Genomic DNA, 8,956 nt, shown 5'->3' on the forward strand with positions numbered 1-8,956 from the left:
AGAAGAGTTTGAGATAAGTAGAAAAATAGAGAAATTATTTGATATAATACTTCTTGTTTTCTGTCATAATAAATCAATAGTTGGGTTATCAATACAATGAAGCATTCAAAACTATAATTTTTACCATTTCCCAAGAACGAAAAATCCAAACAGTGTATGCTTCCAGTTTTATCTTCAATTCTTAAAAGTGTCAGAATTTTCACAATTTAATTCACTTTCATTAGCATGCCATATATTCAGTTTTTAAGCATTTTATCCTCAATGCTATTGTATTATAGTTCACAACAGAAATGCTTATTTCCCATCGCCACTTCTTCAAACATCTGTTTTTGCTCAAACAAAACAGAAACCATTAATATAGTTCAAGTCTGATAAATCCTATCTACAATCCCCATTATTTTCATTGAGAATCAGTAACAATTCCTGAACCTAAGAATTGAATACTCCATTCCATTTCTATAAAGATTTTAATCAGCAAAACCCAGAGCATTCAAGTATACAATGATGTGATTAGAGTCTGCTAAAACTATTGTATTATTTGAGTTACCAAATAGCGCTCATTTGACAATCTCTGTTTTAAGACCTAATGAAGTTATGACCAGAATATATGCAAATGAAGTTGTGTAATAGGAACAACAACAACAACAACAACAAAAACTGCATTGTTCGTGTAATCAGAAACACTCATGTGAAAATGGAGCATTTCTGCCCAGTTGGCATGGCTCAGTGGTTGACCATCGACCTGTAAACCAGAAAGTCATGGTTCAGTTTCAGGGCAGGGCACATGCCAGGGTTACAGCTAGATCACCATTGGTGAATGTGCAGGAAGCAGCTGATCAATGATTCTCTCTCATCATTGATGTTTCTATCTCTCACTTCCTCTCCCTTCCTCTCTAAAATCAATAATAATATATTTTTTAAAGAAATGGAATATTTCTGTGGCTTGGGGTAGCTAATAAGTACTGAAAAGGGAGGGTGGTAGTCAGAGAAGGAAGTGCAGGTGGAGAAAACGGGCACCTGCAAAAAGTAGAGTCAACATAGATACAGGGTGCACTTGCCTGCTGAGATGGAGAGACAAAACAGCCAAAGTCACCCCAGCTTATCTGCCAGCTGTAAAATCAGTCCAGGATTAGATGAAAAACATCATTAATTTGAATGTAATTAAATATCATTAATAAGATGCTCTGGAATGTGTGCTGCTTAGAGATAATGGCAGCCCCTAGGCATGACCTATGGGGAGATTGTATCTTAGGATCACACCAGCTCTGTGCTCCCAGGGGCACTAGGAAAGTAAAAGTCATGCACTTAGTTAACTTTGTTTATTGACTTCAGGGCTCTTTCAACAACACCTCCAATAAAAGAGATCAGAGAAGATGGTGCATGGAAGCCATAAAATTTATCTTCTTTGAATGAACAGAAAGGATTGCATTTCTTAAAGCCAACCCAAGCAGCCAATGCTTCTTATTAAAAAAAAAAAATACAAAAACTTACGAATAAGTATAAGGAAAGAATGCCTTTATACATAGGAGAGCATTTTATAGGGGTTTCAGTTCTATACTAAGCATATAAATCACCTATATTCAAACCAGTCCTGGATTGGAAAGATGCTAACACAGGCCTGTGAGAGGTGTTCATGGCTGTGGTGTTGTCCCTCTTTCTTCATGAGTGTAGGACTCCCTTGGGCTGGGAGAGAAGCACAGCACAGAAATATGGACTGGGAGAGTGGGAAGAGTCATCCTTCATGTTAAATTTTATTTTATTTCCCCCTAATTCTCTCTTTCCCTCCCTTTTTCCCTTCCTTCCTCTTTCTCTCTCCATAAATGAATTCAGGAAAATGAAGTGTATGTCTGATGCTGTTACACTGTACTCTTCCTTCTGTCTGGAAGATCATTTCCCTCATCTCTGATCTCACACTTCACTCCCTTCACAGCCTACTCATATCCAACACATCATTTGAGATTCCATTCAAATCAATTTCTCTGACTCTCCAAATCTAATTTAGTTGGCCTGTTCTGGGTTCTCTTAGAATCCTTTGTGCGCCTCTACCCTATTACTTATCTTGCCTAGAGTAATAACCAGCTTACATCACTGCTGCTGCACTAGACTAATAGTTCAGCAGGCTGTGCCATGTGTCTCTTTGTATCGCTAACACTGAAAAAAGTGCATGGCATCTTGGAGTTATTCAGTAAATAAGGAAGGAAGGGGGGGGGGAAGAAAAGGGAAGGAAGAGCATATAAGATATCTGTATGAATTGAGCAATTCTTCACCCCAAGGGACATCAGTTTCCACATCTGGAAAGTGATGGGGTGGCTACTTCCAATTTCTGAGAGTATTATTCTGTGATTTGTAGACTTTGAATAACCTCACTGAGACCTAGCATCAGGCCAAAAAGAAGCAATTAAAGGAAATACTTTAGATAAGAAATAGGCTTTAAAAATAATCCAATCAGCAGAATGTATCTCAAAATATGTACACAGCTCTGAGCCACTATCTTGAACAGTTGGGAAGTAGCGTGTTCAGCAGTGAAAAGCTCTCGAGGGACTTGGCCAATATGAACTCACAGATGTTCCTGTTGAAGTCAGCTGATGAGTTTGCTCCAAAACCATCTTTAATCAGAGTCCTCAGTTCACCTCCAGGGCCAGCCCACTCCTCTGTACCTTGGCTGATAGAAAAGAGAAAGAGCTAAGAAGGAAGGAAAGAAGGAAGGAAGGAAGGAAGGAAGGAAGGAAGGAAGGAAGGAAGGAAGGAAGGAAGGAAGGAAGGAAGGAAGGAGGAAAGGACAGAGGGAGGGAGAAAAAAAAGAGCAAAAATTCTCTTCTAACACAAAAACACAATTTATATCTTAGTGTCCCAGGAGTTGATGGTCTCTCTCCTTCTATAGAAACCTTATTTGAAATAAGAGTGTAAGAAAAAATAGATGTACTTATTATTTTATGGTTTCTTTTCACTTATCTTTCTCTCCATGCCAGAAAAGCCTTACCACTATCCCCTGCCAGTTAGTGTACAGATTAAAAAGGGCATGGATTTTCTTGTCAAGGGATTTTTTTTTTTTTGTAAATAAGGAAGTTGGAAGGATACAGAGAAGAAATAAATAACTTGTTGATTGTTGAGTCTGCAGCAAAAGGTTTATATACAGCGTCTCATTAATTTTAAATTTCACAAGATCTCTTCCAGATACCCATAACATTTTACTAGTACATAAAGGAGAAAATGGAAGCAAAGGGACTTCAAAATAACTTGCTGAGGGCCTTGCCAGCCTAACTCAGTGATTGAGTATCGACCTATGAACCAGGAGGTCACAGTTCAATTCCAGGTCTAGGCACATATCCCAGTTACAAATTCAATCCCCAATAGGGGGTGTACAGGAGGCAGCTGATCAATTATTCTCTCTCAGCATCCTCTCTCTCTTTCTCTCTCTCTCTCTCTCTCTCTCTCTCTCTCTCTCTCTCTCTCTCTCTCTCGTAAAAATATATTTAAATAATAAAAGACAAAATACCTTCATCTTTAAGAAAAATTAATAATAACTTGCTGAGCTCACTCAACAAATAAGTATCAGGAGCAGAATTTGAGGCTCTGCCTTGGGCAGCACAAAGTCACCAAAATTCCTCTTTACCTAAATTCCACCCACTCACTCAAAGCTTCCCAAGTTACTCCAGAACTCCCCCAAGGGAATGAATGTCAAGGGATGTAAAGGACCAGAGCATTGCATTCAGGCCCCAGAGCAGCTAGTGGGACTGGAAAGCATGAGTTCCTGGACCCATTGCTTCCAGTCACCAGTGGCTTCATCTGTCTGACCTGGAACTCCAAACAAATGTAGGTAGACATGTGCCATGATGAGAAAAGTTTGCTCTAGCCTTGTTCTCTATCACTCTACACACGTGATGATCGAGTCACACAAAGTTATATAATACAATAAACTTAACATATAAATATATGTTTATATCATGCCTGTGTGGATTTTCTCATGATGTACCCCCTACAGAGAATGCCTTCCCCTTTTTATCCTGCTGATTAATTGCTACCTACTTCAAAAGCAGTTGAAATTTGATCTCAGGAAGAGAGAGTTGAATTTTTTTATTTTTTTTTATTTTTTTGCTCAAATCCTTTGGTTTAACCTCAGCTAGAACACTCTTCATGTTGTACTGTAATTTACAAGTTTATATATCTGTCTCATCCACTTGCAACACATAGAAGATACCAGGAAAGAGATGTTGAATGAATAAATAGCATGGGATGTGGAGGAAAACTGCATTTTAGTTATTTTAGCATTACCAGCAGCTGGCTGAGGGGTAAACAAACTGGCCTCTGGGCCACATCTGGCTTGTAAACTTTTTGTTTGTTTGTTTGTTTAAGGTTTTATTTTTAGAGCAGTTTTAGAAATATTTTTTTTCAACTCCAGCTTATTGTTTTTTAACCTGTTCTTGTTTCTGGTCTCAATTATACCACTTTTTCTTATCATCCTTCAATCAATATTTCTTAATTTATAAACAAAGTATAAACACATATAAAAGAGGCAAAAACTGGAACTATATAATTCAATGGATTACCATTAAGTGAACATATCTATTTGTCTACCACCCAGGTCAAGATATAGAAGATTGCCAACAAATCAGAAGTACTACCCTCCCCTTTCCCAATCATCAGTCTTCCTTAAAAGTAACCATATCCATGACTCCTATTGGGTTCTGGGCACTGGAAAGGCTATCCTTCTACATACACAATGATGAAAGAACATCTGATGAGGACTACTCAGACATTAAAGCAGGGCTGTTTATGATATATAATGTTATTATTTAGTTCAGAGGTTCAGAGAGGAAAGGAGAAAGGGGGGAGAGAGAGAAACATCAACGATTAGAGAGAATCATTGATTGGCTGCCTTCTGCACAGCCCACACTGGGGATCAAGCCAGCAACCCTGGGCATGTATCCTACCAAGAATCTAATCGTGACTGCCTGGTTCATAGGTTGACAGTCACTAAGCTATGCAGGCTGGCCCAAAATGCCTTTTTAAGAATTGTATAAGCTGAACCAGCACCTCAAAGCCCATTTAAATTGGAGTCATGTTCTTTGCGGATGAAATTAATGTTCAAATCTAGTAATACAATGTTGTTTTGGTAGCATGTTTATAAAACAAAAAAACTCTGAATTCTGTGCAGTCTGATTCAAGTCCAGCCTATGTAGTAAGGAGTACTACAGCAAGTAGCAGGTGGAAAGAAGGAAAGAAGTGTAGGCAATGGTGTTCTATTACATGCTCACAACCAGCTCTCTAAAGAAATGAGCTTGATTAGTATAATTTACCCACTTCCATGGTGTAAAACTCCTAGCATGGTTGCTTTCAAGCCTCAGGAAGCTGTCCCTTAACATGAAATTGGAAAGAGCTGCACAATAGCCAACCTGAGACAGTACAAGCTGGTTCCAACACACTACTGAGGAAAGACTGAAAAGGCTGCAAACTGTGTTTGAAGAATTACCCATCTTCCATTGCATGGCCAACATGACAATAAAGGTGTCCCAACATAGCCTGGATGAGTAACCATAAGAACTAAGACCAGTCCAATAGATTCCCTCTCCCAAAAAGTTGAATCTTGAATCTTGAGTAAGGCACAAATAAAGAACAAAGGCTGGAAAGAAAGCATTAATGATTTTTGCTCTCCAAACCTATCCTCTTCCTATGCCCATGCTCTAGTCAACCTGGGTCTTTCAAGTTTTCCCATGATTATGTGAGCTTTCTTAAATCCTTGTAATGGATAATGTTTTCTTTTAATCTGTCCACAGTCAATACCTGATTTATACAAAGAGTAAAGCAACAGATTTGGTATTTATTAGTTTGTGGTCATGTGTATTTAAATCGTAGCTCCATAGTACTCTTATCTCAGACTCCTTCTGAGTCTTACAGGGAAAGAAAATGTGTAGAATTCAAATGCAATTTGTTTACAAAGGCACAAGGTGATGCACCTTACTTTGCACCTTTTCTCATGCCAACTAATTATATCAATCTAGAGGTCCGATGCATGAAAATTCGTGCAAGGGTAGGCCTTCCTTCCCCCAGCTGCCGGCACTGGCTTCCCTTCTCCAGCTGCCTGCAGGCACTCAGGACTCCAGCTTGTTTCCTTCCTCAGGCCACATGCATGCACCCAGAACCAGGGCTGGCTTCCCTCGTACTGCCCGCAAGCACCCAGGACCCAGGTTGGCTTCTCTCAGGCTATCTGCAGGCAACCGGGACTTGGGCTGGCTTCTTTCCAATCCCAGTTTCTCCAGGAAGGATATCCAGAATGATGTCTGGAAAACGTCTGGTCCAATTAGCATATTACCCTTTTATTATTATAGATGTTAATAGAGAGTGGTTTGGGTGGTGGGGAAATACTATATTAGAGCAAAAGCTAAGTTGCTGTAACCAAGGGACTTTCAAGGACTTAAAGGGAAAATATTTAATTTCTCTGTCACATAACAGACCCCATGTGGGAATCTGGGCAATGTGAGCTGATCTGCTCCTCTTGGCCATTAGAACACCCAGTCTCCTCTATCTAGCCACTATACCTTTGCTTAGATATACTATTTTTATGACTGAAGTTGAGTTTGAACCTTATCCAGTTTCCAGCTCTAAGGAGGCAGAGAGAGAATGGGAAGAGTCATGATTCCATTAAGGGCAAGAATTTTGCCATATGTAAAAAATATGTAATTAACCGGTCATCCATATACCTGGATATTCTGTAGTTATAATGGAAGAGAGAAAGGGAGCATTGCATAGAAAACTAGCCATCTCCCCAACATGAGCCTGCTAGAACCATTTGCTATTACTGATTTTATTTTTACAGAAGAGCACAGTAAAGATCATAGATGTAAAACATTTCAAATATTAATATAGAAATAGTCCAACATTCTATATGCTTTTTATATAATAAGTTCACATAGGTCAGCAATACTAAACTAGAGTAGCATCTCAAACGTTTTTGAAATATGTCATAAGGAATTTTTTAATAATATTTAAGTATTAAAAGTAGAAAATTATTTTTGAAAAAGAACCAATTCAAAATTACTTTTATAGTAATATTTTCTAAACTTCCATAACTCAAGTACTAGTATCAGAATTTTTTCTCTAACTGCATTTTTCTTAGAGGATATCTGCACTATTATGTATTACAGGACATATCTTTACTGCTATTTACTGAAATCTTTTTCTTTAAACAGATTTTTTACTTAAATTTATTTATGGAAGAAATTGTATGTCACTACTATAAATGAAAAACCAGTATTGCTTGTGAAAATGGAAAGTAAAGTGAAATACATTTTTAAAAAAATTACCAGACAATCTCCTTAAGTTTTAGATTTTGCTAATCACTGAGAACTCTAAGCAGAGCTGGTGCTTTGCTCCATTCACAGAGAGACAGTGGGAGCTGAGATGTTTAAAAAAACACTAGCAACAAATTGAGTTGTTCCCCTTGATGTAATCTGAAGAACCGAAAGAGAATTTAAAAAGGATTAAGTGACTATGCAGGTCAATGTAATTTGATTCCTATCTATGAACAACCTAAAACCACTCTTTTGTGGAAACCTGCCCTAAGAAAAACTCCACTCTTTCTCATTTGCACAGGGATATGGTGTTTCTGAGTGAGTTTAATGCAGTGCACACAGGCTCTGAACATCATCATTCATGTGTGTCCAGGTGGTAGAGGGACAAGAAAATGTTGTCCTAAATCCAGCTATTGTTTCAGAGCCATGAACTGGAGGGGGGGTGGGGGGAGAGAGAAGAGTCACAAAAGATCAGTCATCCATACACATGGGCCTCAAGTCAACCATCCTTCCCTCTCAGAATGTTTATTTGGACGGAGTTGACTTCCTGGCTTCAGAAGGCTGTTTTCCATGATATGTTCTCTGGGATATTTGTATCAGATGCTGCCTCAAATGTTTTAATCAACCAAACCCTCCTCCCAGGAAAAGAAGATGATTTGAATATCTGGTCAGCAAATCTAACCTATAATTATGCTGAGTATCTGGCTGCCTTTGATATCCCTAAACTTACACTGCACTCTAGGAAAACATGTTCCTTTTAGAAAGTCATGAGGCATGAAAATAGTTGTGACAGCCAGTCAATCCTTCCAAGTGGCATCCAACGATTGCCAGTCATCATGGCAACGAAGAGGAAAGACTTCAGCTCTCCAGGAAACTGAAACAATGGAAGTCTATGGCCAAGGGCAATTAGACTATGTCAGGGAAGTGTAGCAGGCCCCACCAACCCTAAACATGTCACTTTGGCATAAAGATTATTGTGAGCAAAAGCAACTGAGAATAAACAGATACAATAAATGTTTTCAACTAAAAACTTTTTGGATAAAAAAGTGTTGAACAAAACCAGGACATAATTTGCAAAGGTGTCCCCTTTCCCCTCTTTACCAGGAAGGATAGAAGTTAATTATATAGGCAACTCTAGACCCTCATCAGCCCAGAAACTGCACTAAAGGAATATACATCATTAGTCTTGCTAAAATTACCCCTTATCTCCCATTACTTTCCCCATATTTTTGCTTTTCTACAACATGTCTGCCGCAGAAGCTCAGTCCTTTTCCTTGTCTTGTTACCTCTTTAAAAACTACTATTCTTTGCTAAGATGCTACATAAGCTCAAGTTTTAACCACCCTTTTTGAGTTACTTACAACTAAGTGCTCCCCTGTGTATGGGTGATACCCATGTTAATGAACTTGTTTGTTTTTCTCTTGTTAATCTGTCTTTAATTTACAAGGCCCCAGCCAATGAACAATTTACAAGGCCCCAGCCAATTCCTAAAATGGGAAAAGGAGAAAAGAAATGTGTCCTCCCTTACACAAGGATGTATAGAATAGTGGGTCAGTTTCCTAATGGTAGACATCAAGGTTTAACTTAAATATCTGGTTATCATAGTAGATGCATATTTAAATGAGTAAAATGCATTTGACAATGCAATGCATTTAGAGATTACTGAA

This window comes from Pipistrellus hanaki, assembly GCF_964339955.1.
Source record: "Pipistrellus hanaki genome assembly, chromosome: 1".
Taxonomy (NCBI): Eukaryota; Metazoa; Chordata; class Mammalia; order Chiroptera; family Vespertilionidae; genus Pipistrellus; species Pipistrellus hanaki.